The following is a 24,257-nucleotide window of genomic DNA, read 5'->3' as shown; positions in this document are numbered from 1 at the left end:
CCACAAGAAGGGACGTCAGTACGAAAAGTGTATTGAGTATGTAAGGCATGAATAACAACATAATAAGAAATATAGAACATAACAGGGGATAAAGATGACCTATACATTTGATTGCCTCTTAAGGTGGATACCATACATGCAACTTTAACCTTTTCAAATCAATATGTACATAAAATCATGGATAACGTCTGAGACATTTCAATGAGCATGCAAAAATAAATAAATCATTATGGCTATATCAACAAAGCACCTATATCTATAGAAATGCCACAACATAGGCAACATCGTCACCCCTAAAAACATCACAACATAGGCCACAGCGTCACCCCCTGTTAACTGTGCATTATATATAAACATCACATCATAGGCCACAACATCACCCCCTGTCAACTGTGCCTTATATATATAAACATCACATCATAGGCCACAGCGTTTCCCCCTGTCAACTGTGTCTTATATATATATACATCACAACAAAGGCCACAGCGTCACCCGCTGTCAACTGTGCCTTATATATATATATATACATCACAACACAAGGCCACTGCGTCACCCCCTGTCAACTGTGCCTTATATATGTACATGAAGAATGAGAATGAGTGCAGTGCATAAGCAAAATGAAATAATAGAACTTGGTAATGTCACAAAATAACTTTACACACATATTATACTCATAGCATGCATGAGGGTTCAAACATAAGCTACAACTTTAGCGGAGTGACGTAAGGTCGGTAATCTCCGATTTATATTATGGAATAATCATCATCGCTCTATCTCACCTTGAAGTAACAATTATTATAAGGTGAGACCAACAACAATGAATAAAATCGAGAAAATCATGAAATAAGCTCAATAATCTCATAAAAGCATTGATCTCATAACCTGAGACTTTTAACCATAAAATCATCATCATCATAATCATCATAGAAAATATTCTCATCTTTGACATCATCATTATCATCATAAAAAAACATGTTCATCGCTATTATCATAAGAGCTCACAGAATCATAAATCTCTAGTTTGGAAAATACGAGCATTTTGGAAAACATTTATGGATTATCGGGAAAGAAATCATGCCTTGGAGTCATAAACTTCTATCTTTTGAAAACAAGGAAGTTATGGAAGCATTTATGAAATCGTACCATAGGGATCATGCCTTTGAAAGAAAGGGACGAGCCTTAACATACTTGATTGATCTCCTACGAATTAGCGCTTATTCTCCCAAACTTACAAATCTACACTCAAGAGAAATTATACTACCGTTAGACTTATCATCATATGCCTATCTCAAGTCCTTAAACCAAACTCCTTTAGAATCTGCCAAAATTCGGGCAGCATCTCCCCTGTTTATATGCCTAGCCCGAAATCACAATCCAGCAACCAACAACAACAACCACAATACCAACATCAACAACAATATTATCAATACCAATATATTCCATAAAACATCCCACATGATGTTTTCAACATACAACAACAATATACACTTCCTTTCTTCCCAATCAAGGAGCGTAATCTCATCAATACACCAACAACATTAGATACCATCTCTATACATGTAAATCAGCCCAGCCTCACGGCCACAATATGCTCAAAAAAGTCCATAAACACAACAACTACAACACGACACTTTATAACATTTCCTCCATAACTATTTTCACTTTTAAGACTTGTTAAACCTTCAAATCAACTTAACATAAAAGATAGGATGAAGAACACACCTTATACTTAAATAAATTCAGCCACACCAACTTTTTTCAAGACCAAACTTACCACAACATCAAGTAAAAGTAAGAACAATCACCTTTCATGGACTAGTTTGGTGTAATCTTGTTAAATTCTTGATTTAATGGGCTATAAATGTTTGGGGGATGTGTTGAGAAGTTTCTAGGACTATTGCGAATGTAAAAATACTGAAAAAATGGAGTTAATGGGGGTATTTATAACCCCATAGGTCGGTTCCACCGACCTTCTCAAGTGTGACCCGCGAAAGCCATTTGGCAGCTTGGAGTCTTTATCATAAAATGGACATAATTCTTGATCCCGATATTGTATGAGGGCCCGCAAACTATGGGTGGAGATATATTTCAATTATCTACAACTTTCATGTTTGGTGTGTTTCAAAATTCCAAAATTATAATAGCGTTTTGGCCCCTTCAAGTCAGATCATTCGAAAACGTATCCTTAAATCATCCTTTTGGAGGGCTTATGCCCATATTTGGCTTAAGGGTCCTTCTTAAGATTTGTTCAACTTCCCATGTACTACTCATATCATTTTTAATATGTCCTTTATAAAACCCCGACATGTGGGCCCCACCTTAACTTACGGTTTCGAGGGCTATTCATCAAGTAACGTATTAACTAATTTATTGTTAACTGATTTACTCCATACGATCTCCAAATGTCATATATATATATATATTCTTATACTCAGATCATATAGTCTTCATCCCTGATCCTTGTTGTTACACCTCGAAAATTTCCAATCTCGTACAGTGAATAGACTAATGAGGAATACGATTATACGATGTTTTAATCAGAAGGGAATGACGTTTGACGACCCTAAGTAAGATTTCAAAGGCAATGGGAATAATAGATAGGTTATGCTCCACAATGACTAATTATAGGTTCTGAAGACGTGAAAGTTGCAGATTTGCACTTTGGCCCAGTCGATCGTAAAATGAAATACGGACCTTAAAGTGGTATATGGCCCGAAAACTACCATGTCGTATTTCAACTTACAAAACTTCAACTTTCTGCCAAAGACTTGAATGGTTAAAACAACTTGAAATACGGACCGTAAACTGAAATACGATCCATAAACTGAATCGTAAACCACCATATCCTCAGCCTACCTTTCTAGTTATGTTATGCTTAAATACGCCCGCAGAATACGGATCGTAAACTGGAATACGGACCGTAAACCGAGTTTACAACCACTGTGCACTTTCAACGACTGTTCATTTTGAATCAGATTTCAAGTTTTAAATAAGAGACCCAAGTTCATTTATTTCATTTTCATTTTCATTCTCCACAACTCAAGACTTCTCTATAAACTTCCACACATTTCATATACAAGAACTCATGAGAAATTGCTAATCAACTTTATCAAATCAACAAAACCAAGTGTGGAAACTCATCAAAGTTCATCCAAGTTAAGAAATTTCAAGAGAAGTAAACTAGGGTTTTGGTGCAAGAAGAGTAATACCACTCAAGTCTTGTTCCTACAACATCTAAGGTAAGTTTTATGGCATTTACATGTTATTTAGGGTATGGAAGAGTTGAAACACTTGGATTATAGAAGGATGTAAGAAATGGGTCATGAAAGTGTGAATAGTAGCAATGTTGAGTAAAGGTTTGAATTGAGCCATGATCATTGATAATTTGTGATTATAAAAATGTTATGAATGACATTTAGAACATGGAATAAGTATCCTATGTGAGAAAAATGCAACAATGAACCATGACCATGATTATGGAGAAATTGAAGACAAATTGTGAAATACGGATATTGTAAACGAATGATGAGTGTTGTCTATCATATTGAGAATGTTATTATGAACGTTTGAGAGTTGATATAGAATCTAGGGAAAGTAGTATAAACAAAGGAAATGCTGCTCAATTTTCCCTAGAAATAGTAGCGCGTTCTTATAGTCGATTAACTAACGTTAATGCGAATTCTCACTTGAAGGTAGAATGTACGCACTAAAGGAGAACAAGCAAGCGATAAATTAGTAAACGACAAAGGTATGTGAGGCTAGTCCTTTCTTTCTATGGCATGAATCCCGTGGCATGATTTTCCTTCCTCTTCATGATTCTCCTACATTCCGGAAAGACTACGAGTCTATGTTTATGAATAACCATATGAGATAAGAGATATATTATGAGTCCAATAATGGTAATGATGAGTTTAAGCCTAAATATTCTAGAGCTCATGAGATGATGTTCCTATGAAGTTAATGATGTTGTTCATTGTACACACTCACCTTATATATTATTTCCTTCAAGGTGAGGCAGAATATTTATAAATGCTCCATAGTGGAATCGAGGGTTCACGACCTTATGTCACCTCGATAAAGTATAGCCATCTTTGAGTTTCCATGCATGCATTATGATGAGTACATGTTGATGATATTACACCGTGCCTATATGGCCGGGCAGCACCGCTAAGGCGGGCCGCTTATAGATGATTACACCGTGTCTATATGGCACGGGCAGCACCACTAGTTGGCGGCATGAGATGATACCCTGGACGCGGGAGGCCTGGACGTAGGCTAATGTTATGATTATCACACCGTACCTATATGGACGGGCAGCTTATACATTTATGCATACATGACATGATGATGATTATGAGTAAGCCAGCATGCATTATTTCCTTTGTACTTAACAGTCAGATACAGATGTTCCATATTGATATTTCTTTTATATCATTGTCTTACTTCATTGTTTATGCCTCTCATACTCAGTACAATGTTCGTACTTACGTCCGTTTTCTTTGGACGTTGTGTTCATGCCCACAGGTAGATAGAGAGGTGAGCTTGATCCTGATTCGTAGAAGCTAGTAGCTGATTGAGAGCACTCCCTTGTTCGGAGGTGCTTATGATGATTCTTTTGTGTATATTTGTGTATATGTATTTTGGGCATGACGGGGTCTTGTCCCGTCCTTATACTTAGCACTCCAGTAGAGGCTTGTAGATACGCAGTGTGGGTTAGATTGTCTCACGAGAGATTATTATGTATATATATTATTTTGATGACAAAAGGAGAGGCATATGTATATAAAAGTATTTATGTTTCCATATGAAATATGATTTTCCTACAATTTGAGTATAAATGTGATAAAAGAGCTAAATGAGCATGATGAGAAATAGAACGAGCGGTGCTCGGTGGTTAGCCCCGGGTACCCGTCACGGCCCCTAGCTGGGTCGTGACACTTGTATAACTTTGCTCTACCTTGAGCTCATACTAAGCCGGCTATAGTCTTGGTAACACGAAATTTTTCGGGGTGTAACAAAGACTTCTGATGACTCTGGGCTGTCAATAATCGGTCCTGAATAAGCTTGACCTTTTCTACGTCCTGTTGAATCAATTCTGGCCCTGCTGACTTAGTCTCCCCTATTTCGAACCATCCAATTGGTGATCTACACTTCCGCCCATATAAAGCCTCATACGGGGCCATCTGTATACTGGAATGATAGCTATTATTATACGCGAACTCAATGAGCCGAAAATGATCATCCCAAATACCTCTGAAGTCCAGCACACATGCTCATAGCATATCCTCGAAAGTCTAAATAGTACGCTCAGCCTGCCCATCAGTCTGGGGGTGAAATGTTGTGCTAAGACTCACCTGAGTCCCCAAACCCTTCTGGAAAGACTTCCAGAAGTTAGCTGTAAACTGCACACCCCTATCAGAAATGATGGATACTGGCAGACCATGAAGTCGGACTATCTCTTTAATTTACGGCTTCGCATAGTCCTTGGCTGAGTAAGTAGTCCTAATAGGCAGAAAATGAGCTGATTTTGTAAGTCTATCCACAATTACACATATGGAATCATAGTTACGCTGAGAACGATGCAAGCCTGTAATGAAATCCACATTAATTACTTTCCATTTCCAAGTCAGAATCTCAATAGCTTGCAATAATCCATTGGGCTTCTGATGCTCAATCTTTACCTGTTGACAGTTAGGGCATTAAGCTACAAACTCTGCTATGTCTTTCTTTATTCATCCCACCAATAAATTGATTTAATATCATGATACATCTTTGTCGTTCCTGGAAGAATAGAATAACGGGAACAATGAGCCTCCCTCAAAATCTGGCAACGTAATCCTGCAACATCAGGAACACATAGTATGCCTCGGTGCCTGAGAACTCCATTTGCAGAAATCTCAATGGTGACTTTTTCTTCTGAGGAGATGCATCTCTGTAATGAACTAACATGGGATCCTTATACTGGCTCTCTGTTACCTCAACTACTGGAGACGAAACTACTGAATCCTGAATAGCGACTCTCATATCCCCCGAGTCCAACAATCGGACTCCTAGGTTAGCTAACTGCTGAAGCTCACAGGCTAACTCTCTTTTCTTTGGCTGGACATCACATAAGCTACCCATGGATCTACGGCTAAGGGCATCGGCTACTACGTTCGCCTTTCCAGGATGATACAAAATACTAACATCATAATCTTTTAATAGTTCCAACCATCGTCTTTGCCGCAAATTCAACTCCTTCTGCTTGAAATTATATTGGAGACTCTTATGATCTATATAAATATCAACATGAACGCCATACAAATAGTGTCTCCACATCTTCAATGCATGAATCACCGCAACCAACTCTAGATCATGGGTTGAATAGTTCTGCTCGTGTTTCCGCAACTGTCGTGAAGCATAAGTTATAACCTTGCCATGCTGTATCAACACACAACCTAATCCAACACCTGAAGTATCACAATAAACAACATAGCCCTCCGATCCTTCGGGAAGTGTCAGAACCAGGGCCCAAGTCAATCTGTTCTTAAACTCCTGAAAACTGCGCTCACAAGCATCCGTCCATTGAAACTTAGCTGATTTCTGAGGCAGCTTCGTCAGTGGTGCAGAGATAGAAGAAAAGCCTTCAACAAATCTTTTGTAATAACCTACCAAGTCTAGAAAACTATGAACTTCAGTAGGTGTTGTAGGTCTCGAACAAGTCTTCACAGCTTCAATATTCTGGGTATCCACCCGAATATCATCAGTCGAAATAATAAGCCCCAGAAAAGTCACAGAATTCAAGCAGAACTCACATTAAAGAGAACTTCTCATATAACTCCCGAGCCTGAAGAACTCTAAGGACAGCACGTAAATGATCTGCATTTTCTGCCTCAGATCGAGAATTACCAGGATATCATCGATAAAAATGATCACAAACAAATCTTGGAAAAAACTGAATACATTGTTCATCAAATCCATAAATACCGCTGGCGGATTGGTCAACCCAAACTACATTACCCGAAACTCGAAATGACCATATCTAGTTCTGAAGGTCATCTTCAGAATTTCTTTCTCTCTAACTCTCACCTGGTGATACCCGGAGCTTAAGTCTATCTTTGAGAACCATTTGGCACCCTGCAACTGATCAAACAGATCATCAATTCTTGGAAGTAGATACTTGTTCTTTATCATCACCTTATTCAGCTGTCTGTAATTGATACACATTCGCAAGGAGCTATCTTTCTTCCTCACAAATAAACTGGTGCTCCTCACGGCTACATACTAGGCCTGATAAAACCTTTCTCAAGCAAATCCTTCATCTGCTCCTTCAACTCCCTCAATTCTGCACGAGCCATTCTACAAGGAGGAATAGATATTAGCTTAGTATCTAGTAACACATCAATGGCAAAATCCATCTCTCATTCTGGTGGAAAGCCCAAAAGCTCATCCGGGAATACATCCGAAAACGCATTAACTAATGGGACAGACTGAAGAGTTGGCGACTTTGCTTCTGTATCCTGAACCCAGACTAAATGGTAAATACGACCCTTAGCAATCATCTTCCTTGCCTTAATATAGGAAATAAACCTACCTCTCAAAGACACTGTATTACCCTTCCATTCTAGAACTGATTCTCCTGGAAACTAGAAACGAACCATTCTCGTTCTACAATCAACATTGGCATAACAAGAAGCCAACAAATCCATACCCATAATAACATCAAAATCTACCATATTTAGCTCAATCAAATCTGTCATGGTATGACGGTCACAGACTACAACCATACAATTTTTATATAACCATCTAGCTATCACTGGGTCACCAACTGGTGTAGACACTTCGAAAGATTTAATCCACTCAGGTTTCACCCCAAACTGACCAGCAACATAAGGAAAAACATATGACAATATAGAACCTGGATCAATCAATGCATATACATCGTGAGAAGATATTGAAAATATACCTGTAACAACATCGGGCGAAGACTTAAGATCCTATCGCCCAGCCAGTGCATAAATACGATTCTGAGGACTGCTCGAACTGGAAGCTCCCCCTCTACCTCTACCACGGCCTGCTGATGTCTGTGAACTTTTCCCCAGAGGGCGTACAGATGATGAAGAACCAGCTGCTGATCCTGTAGGATGAACCATACCTCTACCACCTCTCAATAGACAATTACGCATAATATGGCCTGGCAGACCGCAGGCATGACAAGCATCCAAACCTAAGCGGCACTGTCCAGCATGCAGCTTACCACACTGAGTACATCGTGGTAAAGGATGCCTCATCTGGCCTGAATCACCCCTATGCTGAAAACCCGAGACTCTAGAACTCTGACCTGGTCCTGAATAAATAGATCGATCAAATCTCTTGCCTGCAAATTGTGGAGGTGCACTAGCTGCTGAATGGCCAAAGTGCCTAGAATACTGCTACTTTTGGCCCCCTCTGAACTTACTAACAACACCTAAGGATCTAGCTCTCTTACTATGACCCCTATCATGCTCACGCTCAACCCTCCGCTGCTGCTGTCGCTCCTCAAGATTCTAGGCGTGCACCTGAATCCGATAAATATCCATACCTTCCTGAAGCGAGGACGTCAAGCAATCATCTATCAAATATGGTCCCAAACCACTCACAAACCGGTGGACACGATCTCCTATATCAGCTACCATAGCTAGAGCATACCTAGCCAATAAGTTAAAATGAAGGCTACACTCCTGCGCACTCATGTTCCCCTGTCTAAGGTTTAGGAACTTATCAGCTCTGGCCCATCGAATTTCTGGAGGCAAATAATGTCGGAGAAAAGCATCTAAAAACTCCTGCAACACGGGTGGAGGTGCATTAACCCCTCTAGAAGACACCCAGGTATTGTACCAATGAACAGCCATATCCCGTAATGTGTAAGAGGCCAACTCTACCGACTCAATATCTGAATCATGCATCACCTGCAATGTCCTCAATATCCCATTTATAAAGTTCGGTGGGTCCTCGTCTGGTTTTAACCGAAAGAATTCTGGAGGGTCTAAATTATTGAAATCACGAACTCTGGCACTAACTGCCCTATCACCATGACCCACACCCTGCCGCTGAGCCTTAGTGGCTACTAACTGGGTCAACAACTGAATAGCTTCTCTCATCTCTTGGCCTGAGGCATTTGGTTGAGGAACTGATGGTGCTGGAGCTAGATCTGGAGCTCCTTTATTCTCCTCTGGAGCGGGCGGAGTGTGAGAGGACCGAGATGGAACCTCATTCTGGGACTCGCCCTCCTCTACATCTGTAAGCGGTACCTTTCCAGTTCTCCTACCTACCACTGACTTGCCCTTCTGGGCCACTGTAGTTTTTCTCTTCACAGGCATTATTGAAATCATAACACACGGTCAAGAAAAAAAGAATCCTTATAATGTGCTCTATCGCACGATCCAAGATGAGAAAGAAAGGCCAATCATTCCTAAATGCCCCGTAGCCTCCTGTTTATAAGTGTGGCGCGCTTCACACCTATAAATAAGACTCTACTGGACACGGCTCATAAACACACCCTAGGATGAACTGCTCTGATACCACGTTTGTCACGACCCCGCCAGAGGGCTATGAGGGGCCCCTGAAGCTAACCTACCAAGCACCTCTTGACATACATATCATAATCATATCTAGATGGGCCACAAAGATAACTCACAAATACCACGATCTGCAAGGGACTCGAGTCCAAGAAATATATGCACATTTATAGACTTATCATCAAACTATGCCCATATATGCAAGCCAACAAGGCTGCCAAAAATGATATACAAAATATGAACCGAAGAGGTCATAGAACATATAACTATACACATCTGTCTACAAGCCTCTACTTGGAGTGCATAACATCATACAGACGGGACAAGACCTCGCCATGCCCATATACGTACACAAAAGAATAATACCGACTGAACTACCGCTCCGGAATGAATGGAGTGCTACTGTACAATCACTGATGAAGCAGCCTAGGGGTCTGGTCCATCTACCTGTCTACTTGCAAGCATGAACGCAACGTCCACAAACAAAAGGACTTCAGTAAGAATAATGTACCAAGTATGAAAGACATGAGAAACAAAATAATTAAAGTATGAAGATAACATAAGATAAAGAGATCAATCTGTACCTCTGAATGCCTCTTAAGGCGGATGTCATGCATGCTTAGCATTTAAAAAAAAACATTTTCGTACATACATAAATAATATTGTACTTGGCCATATAGGCTTGGTGTTATCATCATATCATCATCATCCCGCGTCCGGGGTAACATCATAACGTACCCACTGCAGTGGTGTGCACCTCTACGTGTCGTACCCTGCCGACTATAGCACGGCTCGGTGTGAGAAAATAGCTACATATATATAAAGCATGCATGGGAGCCTAAATAAAACGTTACAACTCTATCGGAGTGACATGAGGTCAGTAAACCTCCGATTACTATTATGGAACCATCATTATCGCAATATCTCACCTTGAAGAAACAATTACCATAAGATGAGATCAACAATAATGAACAAGATCAATAATCATGAAACAATTTCAATAATATCATAAGAACATCAAGAACTGTAAGCTTTAGTATTTCTAGAAATGGAGTCATCATCGAGGACGTTTGTGTATTTGTTCGTATCAAAGTGATCATGCCATAAGAAGGAAAGGGTCAGCTTTAACATAGTAACTACTTAACGTTTTCCCTCCCAAGCTCGCAAATCTACATTCAAGAGAATTCAAACTAGAGTTAAGTCTTGAAAACACTCATAAGTTCAAACTAGAGTAATTAGTGAGCTAGCGGAATTTGGGCAGCACTTCCCCTATTTTATCTGCTTCCACCAAATTCCCAAACAACTCCCAAGAAATAATAACAACATCAACAATACCATAATCAAAATATTTCATTCAAATTAAACTTAAATTAATCCAAAATTCCCTTTCAAATTCAACTCATAGCCATCAACTTCAATTTAATACCTTATGACTTCTCCACTATGATTCTTTTCCTTTCTAAGAATTGTTATAGCTTTAATTCAACTCAACCATATAAATATGATGAAGAACTTCACCTCACTCGACTCCTTTCAAGACCAAATTCATCACAACATTGAGTAGAGGCAAGAATAATCATCTTCCATGGATTCCCTTGGGGTTTAATGTTTGATCTTCTCTTGTGATGGTGTGGAAGGTTTTGGAATGATGGAGAACCTTCAAGAACACTGTAGTAATATGGGGAGAGAAGTGTGGAAAGTGTATATGAAAAATGGGATCTTTTGGATATTAAAAAGGCCTTAAAACCGCCCCGTGTTGCCGGGGGGGGGGGGGGGGGATACGGCCCAGCAAGTGGGGACTTGCGGCCGCATACTCCCTCCACAATATGGGGAGATGATGGTCAGTAAGTTCCCCTAAAATTGGGAGTTTTCGGCCCATATGCTGCTGCCACAAACTGCCCACAAACTCCAATTTTCGCGAAAATGCATTCTTTTCGATTCGTTTGTCCTCCAATCCTTATGATACCATCTTGACACTTATGTAAACCTTCATTAAACATCTAATGAGTCCTATAAATCCCTCTCAAGTTAATTCTAAACAATATATAGCACAAATGATGCGAAATATTCCCAAAAACATGACACCAATTCTAACCTTCAATGAACCTGCTTCCGCCGATTCATTTAACTCTGAAACCTTAAGGTACATACTTAAAATTATTAGATATCCTCATTAACCTTGTTGGGGCTTCATGTCCACTTTGGGCTTACATTAGTTTACTTATAATGCAAACGACGCGAAATTTACCAAGGTGTAACAATTTGTCAAATCATCAAAACTTCATTTTATGTTGATAATGTATCATTGAGGAAGTAGATACACAAAAATTTCCACTTTTTGATGATGATAGATAGATATCAGCTCCATATATCTTCATGTGCCCTTTTATCGGCTTTCTTCAATCTTCTTTAGCTCTGGGTTAAACCTTCCTCCCTTTGGTTGTGCTCCTATGTTGACAAGCTTCCCTCTTAGAACCAGCTACATGTACAGATTCATGTTGATACAACTAAGGTTCAATACACGACGTTTATAAGCTTGCATGGTTCACCCGCAAGACTAGAAAAGTTTTTTATGGCTTGTGTAATCTCACTCAGGGACTAACCTTCAACTCCTAGTAACCCTTAAGGCGGATAGGTTATATGGAACTTGTAAAATGATGTCCTCTAATACTGTGTGTGAGGACAAGTTTCTTCAAATCACTTCAAGACATTTGTTCTCCTCCCTTATTGCTCCTTATTCAGTGCCTTCTAATAGGATTGAGTTCTTTTATACATAAGAACTAATTCCTTTATAATAAAAATCTAATTGGAAACTGGGATATGTGCAACTTTCTTCTTCTTTTCCCCCGTCTCTTATAGCTGTGTTTCTAAGTAAGAATGAACTCTCTTATAAGTAGGAATCATGTCATTTACGGTGTATCCTAACAACTAGATATATTATGTGCTTTATTAGGCCTTTGTATGAGTACCTGTTTCATCACATTGATTCTTATTATCAAACTCTGCTGCTGTTTCTAAAGGGACCAGTTCCTTTCTTGTTTCTTTATCATGTTTATGCAATGTGAGCTGCTATTCAATATATTCTTCCCCCTTTTGTCATTAGAAAAACGAATACCACCAGCTAACACTGCAAATTAATTAAGCTATAGAATGGTAGAGGTACTTTTTAATTCATGCATCATAACACACACAAAGCTACATAACATTTTAGCTAGCAGCTGCCACAAAAATTAAGACAAATAAGCAGTGCTACAAGGATGCCTAGTGCTAGGAAGCAGGAGCTTTGTTTATAGAGGCTGAAGAATAAAACTTGGTCAAGAGTTTATTTATCCTTACAAGTGTGACACTTTATTCACCTATTAGGCGATCCTTTAGCTCGACATTGTCAGCCCGTAGTGACATAACCTCTACCTCTAATTTCTCTTTTTCCTTTTCTATTTCTTCTGGTTCTTTTATTGATGCCTCTACTGTTGCTTTTTTAATCCTATTTCCTTTAGAAGGAGATCACATTCTCCAGTGTGTTCTTAGTGACCATCTCCTTTCTTCCTCCTTCACTGTTTGTCCCTAGAGAAATTTCACAATCTTTGAAAATTTTGGTCAAGCAAAATCCATATTGTAGAGCGTGCCCTTCTTCAACAATGTTTTCCATGTCCTTGATTACTAATGCATGCAAGTTTATACTGCCATGTGTCTCGAGGATGTCCATTATAATCATATCCCTACAGTTTGCCTCATTCCTCCTCCGAGATCTTGGCAGGATGCACTTGTTTCTCATCGTTACATTATGTTAGAAATCAACAATTTGAAGGATAAACCTATAAGAAAGTTAGGTACAATGTAGAGCTATCTTAAAAAGGTACGTATGATAAAGGATAAACATGAGTATTAGATAATAAGTAAAGACAAAATAAGAAAAAATAAATAAGTAACGGCACAATAATACCAAATCGGCGCGCACCAAATTCAAGCGACCATCTTTACGGAAAATGACTATAGGTCCAAAGGTTGGCTATTTGCTTTGTTTACCCCGAATTTAGTAATCAATTAAATTTATGAGTGAAGTATAGGATATGTGATTGAGCTTTAATCTATTTGATTGAAAAAAGATATATATGGATATGCTATGAATCAAGTGAATAATAATCGATGATTTGCACTAAATGTACGTATTTAATAATATATGAATATTGTTTAATTGAATAAAGCTAAAGAAGAACACATTAAATCCACACCAAAATCAGAGAATGAGGGGGAGATTTTATATATTTTGCTATTACAATGTTCTAGAACTGGAGAAGTCAACCCTTGAAAGTAGGGTAATGGCCCCTATTTATAGTTTTGTCTTATGAGCCTCAAACAACATAAAACCCTTTTGAATAAAGAAAAACCCTAAAAGGATAAAGTTGGATCGTACGGTCTGACACCCGTACGATAGGCAGTACAATGTAACAGAACGGTCTTGACGCGTAGCAATTGTGTAACAGATCACCCGGACCAACGGCCACGAACAATCGAGCCAACGGCCACGATCAACCGGACCAACGACAACAATCAACTCGGCTATGGAGAAATCGGACCAAACGATTTCCTTCGCTTTCTTCGAATCAAGCACTCCCCCGGTCCAAAAGAAAGTCTTCATGCTCGTGCTTGTTTCTTTCTTCCCTCGATCTCCGATCTCACCGATCTAGCATATGTCCGATTTTTACCGTATACATGCTTATCATTAAAAGTAATTTGTTGGAGTCTCAGCAATGCAATGGCTTGTAGATCCAAACATAAACTTGACACGATCCAATTTGAGTTATCACTTACCCACTAACAAGAAATTATATGGTCACAGATGAATACAATTATGAGTGACAATTTTATGGGTAAAGGTTCGATATAAAAATTAAGGAAAATATGGAATGTACCATAGTGATGATAAATTTAAGTTATGATAATTCACCTTCATTTTTATTTTTTTTTAAAGGGAGCAAAAACACACAACTGATTACTATTCATTAAGGGTAGCAATCTCAATCTAGCAAAAGTTTGTAAAGAAGAATATTTAGAACTAACTAATGCAACGGGAGGATTAATAATAACCTGCCTCATCAGCCAAAATGCTCATACACCATAGATCTTAGTAGATATTCCCTTCTCTTCATCACTATCTCCATAGTCATTCTTATTAGACACAGCAGGTGGAGCAGTAGTAACAACAGCAGTTACAGATTGCTGATAAAGAACACCTCCAGCAATGGTGAACAACAAGCACATTAGACCAAATGGACTAGCATGCTTATCCCAAATGAGAACATTAATGGCAACTGTCAAGAACTTATTCACAACCCCGGTTACTGTAAAAGCAGTAGCAGAGATTGCTTTCCTTGCTGCAAATCCAAAGAAACTGATGAGCAGTCCAAACACGCACGATAACGAGACTGCCATGAATGCAACAGCGTTAAACAAGGTATTCGATCCCATAGCAATGAACACATCAACATACTCCCCAGTAATAATCCAAAATAAAGGTGCCATCATCAATGACAACAAATTGTTGTAAAACACAAAGCCCCAAGTATTGAGCCCGAGATTCGTCACCATATGCTTGATGTAAACCATCTCAGTTGTAATGGTTACCAAGTACGCCAAAGCCCACGAATACGAAGTCGGAGTAAAACCAGAATCTGTAGCAACATACCCAACAGCACCTCCCAAAATGATCACCAACGATAAAAACGTCAACTTTGAAGGGCACGGTTGCTTTCTAAAAGCGGTATCAGCAATGGCGACAAGCAGAGGCGTACAGGATCTAAACACTATGAAATTATCCACATTGGCATGCCTTAAAAGATTAGTGTTGGTGAATATTGCAAGGTAAAAAAACAAAGGCAGCAGGCAAGAATTTCTTGGCATTCTCCAACGTGAACGGGTCGTGATGCAACAACCCCAATTTCCCTAATAACCAAACCCCTAAAGTTGAAGTTAGGCACTGCAACGAAGTGAGAAGACCTGGATAGTTGAAATTAGTTATAGCAAACTTGTTAATCACAGCAAGCAAGCTGGAACACAAGGCATATCCAACCACAAGACTGCTAGTTGCATAATATTGCTTTGATGCATCTAATCTGATTGCAGACATTATAAACAGCCTTTTTTGTTTCTCTTAAACCCCCCCCCCCCCCCCCCCTCTCAATGCATAAAGGCCATTGCTTTAAAGTTGAGCTGGAAACAGAAATCAATGATCAAGATTGAAGATGGATGAAAACAAAAGAGGAAACTAGAATTGAAGAGAATAGGGACCAAGATGGATGAATCTTGAAATGATATACCTATTAATAATAAACACATAGTAAAGAAAAGATCTGAAATTGAAGATGAATAATGAACCTAATAAATAATAAACTAAAAAGAGAAATATGAGAAGGAACCACCTTTTTTGCTCCACATGAATGATCTGAACAAATCTTGAATGAGAAGAAGAAAAAAGGGGCCCTGAATAGGGCATTCACCTTCATTTGATATTGTAATCTGTACATTTTAATAACCATGCCTAAAGTTGACTTAGATGACCACATTGATCATGAAGTTGACTCCTTTTGAAGTCATTTGATACTGATAGCACTTTGACATATTACATCTACTAGAGGTGGATGCCCGTGCTCCGCACGGGTGTGCCCAATGATAATAGTAAAGAAGATGAGTTTACTCTATAAAATTTACATATCATTTGTGATGCACCCGGCTGTATATTTTTAATAAAGGTGAAGAGACAAAAGATCAAAAGTTTGTTACAGAACAATAAAGGTTAGAAGACACAAAGATCAAAGGTTTGTTGAGAAAGCTCATACAACCCGATAGAAAAGCTTCAATAAAGCAGCAACCAGTATCAATGGTGACCAAGGAAACGTATCAAAATAAGCCAAACACTATAACTTAGGTACTGGTTATTCTTAGAGAGGCAGCCTTAACAATATCCTCCTATAAAATGAATAAATTCTACATAACACTCAAAAAGAAAAATTTGCTATATACTCATCACTATAAGATGCCATTTATATCAGAACTTCAAGAGTATACAATAGTAGACTTCTGTTCACAGAAACATTTAGTTTCTCGCATAAATTCCTAAATGCTCTACGGTACCCCCATAGACTTGCATCTCTCCCAGCTGCAAACCAGGTCCTTGTAGAGTTGCACATCATCCAACTCGATCAAAAAGTTTGTTTAACAGCTCTCACAACTGACTTACATCCGTTGACTGGAGGGAAAAAAAGGTATCATTGCCCTCCATGCCTAATCCACAAATGTAAAGACTTAATGAACAACTATCATCCCTTTTTGTGAAGAGATTCTTGTAAGCAAACAAACAACAATGGTGAAGCATCCCTCGCATATGTGTGCACATCTCCAACATCGGGATAACTTGTTTGAAAAAATATGCAATATCAAGCAATTGTTGGCAAACTAACTTAAATGACGAAATGCAATGATGAATCTAACACAAGATAGTCAATTAAGAGGTATCAGCTTACCTCGTTACAATTTTCTTCACCCTCCTTTGATGATGATTTAAAGATACTGAAACTTGCCTTTAGCAACTACTTAGGCTCTCATTTCCCGATATATTAAATTTAAAAATTCAGTAGTACATCATAAACCTAAAACTTGGAACTTGTTTATACTGTTGTGAAGCAAAGAAACATTTAGGACATATAAATAAGCAGAGTCTTCCTTTGAAGCACCCAAAACATATAAATGTTGAAATTTGTACTTTTTACAGTTACTACATGTACATGGATAATCTCAATTATTGCTATATCCTTCATTCGCGGAATATACATGCGTTACTTAGGAATCTGCGCGTAGGAAGGAGCACCATCAATCCAAATTAATGACATTATTGAAAAACAACGTTTGAAACAACTACTTCTCTAGGAAAAAGATAAAAATTACTCTACATATCTATAATATTTCCAAATACCTGAAGCTTGCCACACCTAGTAAGAGTTGAACACGTATATATGGTTCAGCCCTCCATCTAGCTAAGACATATTGGAGTTTCACATAAAAAGAACACATCCCAACAATATATTCTGAAGACATCTATTCTTACTCATGAAAGTTCCCTGCTTATAAATAGCTTCAGTCACTGGAGAATGTATATCATCAATTGCTCCATCAAAATCCTGGAAATAGATCAAATATATGTTTTAATTGGCATTCAAAAGCAACAAAATAGAATAAGTTTGTTAAGGATTAGTTCGGACGCCTGGAAGGATTAGATCAAGCGTTTCATGTGTTGTTATAGGACTATCAAACCTATTCAAAATAGTACAGATTCTTTCCTGAACTAATAAGAAAGAGAGGATCACAAACTTACAAGCATAAAAAACGGCCTGGCTGCACCCAATCTATAGTTTCAACTCCCCTGTAGCCACACACAATGCGTTCATTAAATTTCCTCCAAAGTTCAACTGAAGATGCTCAACTCCCTTGTAGCAACACACAAAGCACTCAATAAAATTTTCTTTTGCAAATCTCTATCAGGAAACTCCATAGTTCCAAAACAGAAATAGATTATTAGAGTCTCACCAATCATTTAATTAGATAGAGAACTCACCAGAAAGTACGATCAGATCCATTTCCCGAAATGATCCATGAATTTCAGTGGTAATGTGACAGGTCATTTTCCTAGCCCGAACTACAAAAGAAAATTAAAGATTCCTTATAGAGGAGTTTACATAGTTAGTTCTTTAGTCACACTGTAACGTACCTCAACTTTAACCAAAAGAGGCCCATGCGCAGAAGTGCATTAATAGATTGAGATATAGAAGAAATATAGTGAAAACTCAAAACATCGAAGAGTTTAAGACGCTCGTAGAAGCAAAAGTACTTCCTATAATAAGTGTGGCACGAGTGAAGTGAGAGTTTGTCTTCAGATATTGTATCATCTTTTCCAGCAATTCCTTCTAGCTTTTTTGCTGGCCTCTGAATTTACCCAAAATTGTGAATCTGGTATCAATGTACCAAAAGAGATTGATTTAGCTTAAGCCTTGCTCTACCGATAGTTATTCTTACATCACAAAGAACATATATACATACACGTTAAATAACAAAAGTTAAGATAAGAAAGCTTAAAGAAGGTAAAATACTCCCCTCGATGTCTTGTAATAGTAGGCATCATGGGTGATGTTACAATATTAGACCACATTTATCATCCTCATGCTCATTAGTTCCATAAAATAGTAGAACTTCTGGCATAAAACTACATTACAGTCAAGAAAAAAGAAATTTATTATCACAAATAGAAAGAAATTCAGTGCGCTCTGTAATGATAATAAAGTTAATAAACTAATTCAAAATGTAACGTTTCAAAACAACTATGCATAAGAAAAATACAGTAAGAGGATAATTGTGAAGGTGCTTGTTGAGTTTTGCACGGTAACAAAATCTACTGGTTTTGTCAAATTGGACAAGCTGAGAACAATACACCAAGGAAACAAGTCAGAATGCTCATAATTAGAAGAATAATTTATAGCAATAGAAATCCATAATTAAAAAAAAAAAAAAATCTAAAAAGCCATCTCCCCTTTCCCCAAGATTTTTAAAAATTTATGTCGATGATTTTGCGCTAAGGATATTTGCAGTCCATTGTTATTAGTATTTCAGCAAGTAATAAGTAATAGTTGCAACTTAATTACTAACCAAGAGGGTATATTTTGATGCAATATTTTACAAAAGCTAACATGGAATTATATAACATTAAAAATTAGAGGGTATTGAGTTCCAGCAATGGAGGAAGTGCTACCATTATTAAATGGTGTACACTTTTTCAAAAATAAATGAAACTAAGGGAATATGACAGTTGAAATTTTCTAGTAAATCGAACAGGAAAAGCAAATAACTGCAAGTTCATCGGTTAAATAGAGGGAATAATAGCAGGAACTACATGCATCAACCCATTACTAATATTTAAAATCTCTAAAACCAATTACACATAGAAGAAACAGAAGAACTGCAAAAGGCCATAGAGAGAAGAAGAATCCAAACTTTTATTCATTAGCATTTTAAGGAGGATTTAGGGCACATACATTCCTGTGCTTGGGTATTGAAGAAGACAATCACACCATATAGATATCAAACTTTAAACAGAGGAAGGAACTAAGTACCTTCAAATATCAAATCTCTGAAAAGACCAATACAGAGAGACTCAATTGAGAAAGAGAGAAAGTTGTAAGAAAATAGTGTGGGCAGACAAACAGAATAGAGAATCTACGGCTGGAGAAAGAGGAAAATAGGAACAGACAAAGAAGAGAAACATTTAGAGGAATCAAGGACCAAACACAGAGAGACATGCTTGCTCTTTGACCCGAAAGCCGTGCTTCCTAGTCCTGTACACAAATCGCTTCGGTCCAAATTTTCGAACCGGTTCGAAATAATTCGGATAATTTAATTTGAATAATACAATTCGATTTCGATTTACAAATGCAATTGTAAAATATTACTGTTTAACAGTTCGGATACGATTTGCTTCAATTATTAACCGAACCGATCCGAACAAACCGAATTTATATGCCACTAGTGACTAATATGACTAATTTGGTATATGTAATGTGGTGTTGACGGATTTGTATGCTTGCACAAGTTGTCAAGCTCTTGTTTTGCTATTTATATGCTATTATGCTTGCAAGTTTATGATTTTTTCTTGGTTAATGTCTTGGTTATAAGGCTGCAAGTTTAGGATCTCATTATTTTTTGTTATGTTTACTCTAAAACTGAAATGAAATAGTTGCTTGTTTAAATTTCGAATAAACCGAACAAATCAATTTGTGTAACCGAACTGAAATAATAAAAAACGAATCAAATTGAACCTAGAATGGATCGAGTTTGGTTGAGAATTTTAGAAAGTCGAAATTCGAAATTTCAACTCGATGATGGCCAAAACCGAACCGAACCGATTCGTGCACAGCCTAGTGCTTCCAATGCGTGTTTCCCGGTGGGACTCCTTTGACCTAAATGGCGCACTATTGGCTATTCACATCAAAGCCAAAAGACCACCTTACCCATAAGTGAATCCGGGAATTACCATTGTACCCATGTTCGTCCTCCATAAACTCTCATTTCTATAATTAACTTTAGTATTAGTTTAGTACTATATAGAAGCACCGGTTGGGATCCCTTTTGGTCGTCCATCGTTGTCCGTAAGCACCGGTTGGGATCCCTTTTGGTCGTCCGTCGTCGTCCGTTGTGGGCCCATAAAAAAATTGTGGGCCCCATATATATTAAACAACAACCAATATTAAAAAAAAAAAAAAAAAAAGTGGATCCCATATTAACAAAATCAAGCAATATTAAAAAAAAGTGAATCTCATATTAAAAAAACAAACAATGTTAAAAAAAAAATTGAACCCCATATTAACAGAATCAAGTAAAAAATATTGTAGGCCCCATATATATTAAACAACAACTAATATTAAAAAAAAATGTGGGCCCTATATTAACACCAACCAGTATTTAAAAAAAAAAAAGTGGAAACCACCACATCCAAACTCACGGGCAAAAAAAGTGGACCCCATATTAACAAAATCAAGCAATATTAAAAAAAATTGTGGATCCCATATTAAACACCAACCAGTATTAAAAAAAAAGTGGACCCCATATTAACAAAATTAAACAATATTAAAAAAAAAAGTGAATCCCGTATTAAAAAAACAAACAATGTTAAAAAAAAAAAAAATTGAACCCCATATTAACAGAATCAAGCAAAAAAAATTGTGGGTCCCATATATATTAAACAACAACTAATATTAAAAAAATTGTGGGTCCCATATTAAACACCAACCAATATTAAAAAAAAAAAAAGTGGAAACCATCACATCCAAACTCACGGGAAAAAAAGTGGACCCCATCCGTATTAAAAAAATCAAGCAATATTAAAAAAAATTGTGGGCCTCATATTAAACACCAACCAGTATTAAAATAAAAAGTGGACCCATATTAACAAAATCAAGCAATATTAAAAAAAATAAACAATGTTAAAAAAATTGTGGGCCCCATATTAAACACCAACCAGTATTAAAAAAAAGGAGAAGAAAAAAAAGTTGAACCCACCACATCCAAACTCACGGAAAAAAAAAAGTGAACCCCATATTAACAGAATCAAGCAAAAAAATTGTGGGCTCCATATATATTAAACAATAACTAATATTAAAAAAAATTGTGGGCCCCATATTAAACACCAACCAGTATTAAAAAATCTAAATAATAACTGATGGTATGCACCAAACGTATATGCTAATATGTTGAATATCGCTTGATTGCACAAGATCCGAAGATGAACGCAATAAATTTAGACCGAAATCAGATGTTTGAGAGAGAGAGAGAGAGTTTATATATTTTTTGCTATTACAAGAGTTCTTGATATGAGGAAGTCAACCCCCTAAAAGGGGGGGGGGGGGGGGGCAATGACCCCTATTTATAGTATTGCCCCATGGGCTTCATACAACATGAGAAATTAAAAAATAAAAAAAAACTCTGAAATGGATTAGGTTGGCCGTACGGTCTGACACCCGTACGATTGGCAGTTGAACATGGTAGGACGTTATCGACGCGTGGCAATCGCGTAACGGATCTCCCGGACCAACGGCCACGATCAAACGGACTAACGACCACAATCAAACGGAGGAACGACCACGATCAACTCGGCTATGAAGAAACCGGACCAAATGAAGGTCTTCCCTCTCTTTGATCCAAACACTCCTTCGGTCCAGAAAGAAAGTCTTCGTGCATGTGCTCGTTTCTTTCTTCCCTTGGTCACCGATCTCACCGGTCCAGCAGATACCCGATTTTTTCCGTATACAGATAGTCCCCACACTTTCCGGACCGAAGTTTTATCGGAGTAACAGGAAGTGGATGAATCAAGAAATCGGCGACTCCGTTTGTCCGTTGTTATCTTCTCATTTTGGCGGAAACAATTGCATCACGTCCCCCTTTCATCGGCCACGTGTCTTATTCCGGATGGTCAACTCTGACAACCGCCGTAACGCACGTCGTTTCAGGTCAATCCTCATTAATTATGGGACACGTGGCTCTCCCTGGTTGGCTGGGATCGGTAACCGCCTCGATCCTATGCCTATATAAGGCTCTTCACCTCTCCATTTGAACATTTTCGACTTTTCAATTCACTTCCTCTCTTCTTTCAGTTCTCCACTTCTCCATTTCTCTTTTTGTCTTTCAACTCACATTATTTGTTGATTCGCCGCTTATACTATGCAAAAAAGGAACGATTTTACCAACTTCTCCACGGTACCAATTCTGATTGGTGAGCTCCACTTCTTCCGGGAGCACTGTCGAGTCTGGATGTATATATGTTTGTATGATTTATGTTCAGGGCATGTCAGCGGCCCTGTCCCAACTTGTATACCTCAGTCATGTTCATAAAGGCTTTGCAGACATTTCCTGTGTATAACTTAGTTACGTTCTGTCGGTCGTTATATTGGCGATGTGGGTCCATTGGACATATATTTATACATGATATTACATTCATATCTAGCCTTAGCCTTATTTTTTAATTCGAGACATAGAGAACACAAGTTATAATTTGGTTCGCTCGGTTTCCGTAAGGTGTCGGGTGCCAATCAAGCATTACCAAGGGTGGGGTGTGACAATACGTGTTACACCCCAGAAAATTTCGCGTTATTAAGGCTGCAGACGGCTTAATATAAGCTTAAGGAGGAGCCAATATAACAAGTATGAAGGATGAAATTCTACTGTATTAGCATGAGGATAGCATGAGTTCATTATTTGGAATTCGTACAATATGATTGGAATGATGCGTTAAAAGATATATAGCCTCGTAAGCTGAGGTGGGGCCCACATGATGGGGTTTTAATAAAGGACGTGTGAGAAGTTATATGGACAATATATGTGAAGTTAAACACAACTCAAGAAAGACCCTTGAGCCAAATCCGAGTGTAAGCCCTCTAAAAAAATGTTTTTAAGTTACGTTCTCGGGTGATCTGACTTCAGGAGGACATAACCCCATTATTATTTGGGAATTTGGGAAAACTCCAGAAATAAAAGTTGTAGATAATTGAAATATATTTCAAATCATAGGTCGTGGGCCTTCATGTGACATAGGCATAAAACGTTATGGACGTTTTAAGATAGCAAGGTCAAACTGAGCAGTGGGCTCGGCCCAACCCGACTCAAGGTCGGTGGGAACCGACCCAAGACCAATATATAAGGGATAAATTCATACAAATTCATTCATTTACACATCAATCAGTCCACAAACTTTTAGAGAGAGAGAGAGAGAGAGAGAGAGAGAGTGGAGAGTAAGAGAGAGAAAGTGCAGAATCGAGCAAGTTCGAGGTCCCGAATCTTGAGGCTCGTGAAGGGTAAAGTATAGAACAAGTCGTTGCCATCATTTTAAGCTAAAAGTTGAACTTAGGGGATGTTGGTTTCGTGGTGGCTGCTTATATAAGGTATTTTTAAAATGTTAGTGATGTTCTTACCATGGTCATTGATAGATTTGACGGGTTACAATAGAGAAAATGACGTGGAAAGTTCGGTTATCATTTTTGGATATCAAATAACTTGGGGACTGTTTTGGTATGATTAAATGGATAGAATTAGTTGGATATTGATATAGAATGATTATTGATGTTGTTTTTTATGTTGATAAATTGTTGTTCTTGAATTTGGGAGAATAAAGTGTATGAAGATATTGTA

The 24,257-nt window shown here is 37.9% G+C and overlaps 1 long non-coding RNA gene and 1 pseudogene across 3 annotated transcripts; both read right to left on the bottom strand.

Moving 5' to 3' along the window:
- Positions 1 to 13,780: 13,780 nt before the first annotated feature.
- On the bottom strand, positions 13,781 to 15,695 carry LOC132637171 (GDP-fucose transporter 1-like; annotated as a pseudogene).
- A 736-nt stretch (positions 15,696 to 16,431) lies between these two features.
- LOC132637176 (uncharacterized) lies at positions 16,432 to 19,914 on the bottom strand. 3 transcript variants are annotated; one of them, XR_009581533.1, is made up of 6 exons: positions 19,694 to 19,913; positions 18,298 to 18,789; positions 18,145 to 18,225; positions 17,905 to 18,016; positions 17,638 to 17,710; positions 16,432 to 16,817 (listed from the first exon to the last, which is right to left on the bottom strand). It is a non-coding gene; the product is annotated as an uncharacterized LOC132637176 (long non-coding RNA). The 3 variants fall into 3 exon arrangements; XR_009581534.1 differs by having other exon boundaries at positions 18,145 to 18,789; positions 19,616 to 19,914; XR_009581532.1 differs by having other exon boundaries at positions 18,145 to 18,789.
- Positions 19,915 to 24,257: the final 4,343 nt, after the last annotated feature.

This window comes from Lycium barbarum, chromosome 1 (assembly GCF_019175385.1).
Source record: "Lycium barbarum isolate Lr01 chromosome 1, ASM1917538v2, whole genome shotgun sequence".
Classification (NCBI taxonomy): Eukaryota; Viridiplantae; Streptophyta; class Magnoliopsida; order Solanales; family Solanaceae; genus Lycium; species Lycium barbarum.
The sequence above is the reverse complement of the archived record's forward strand: the minus strand, read 5'-3'. Positions and strand labels throughout refer to the sequence as shown.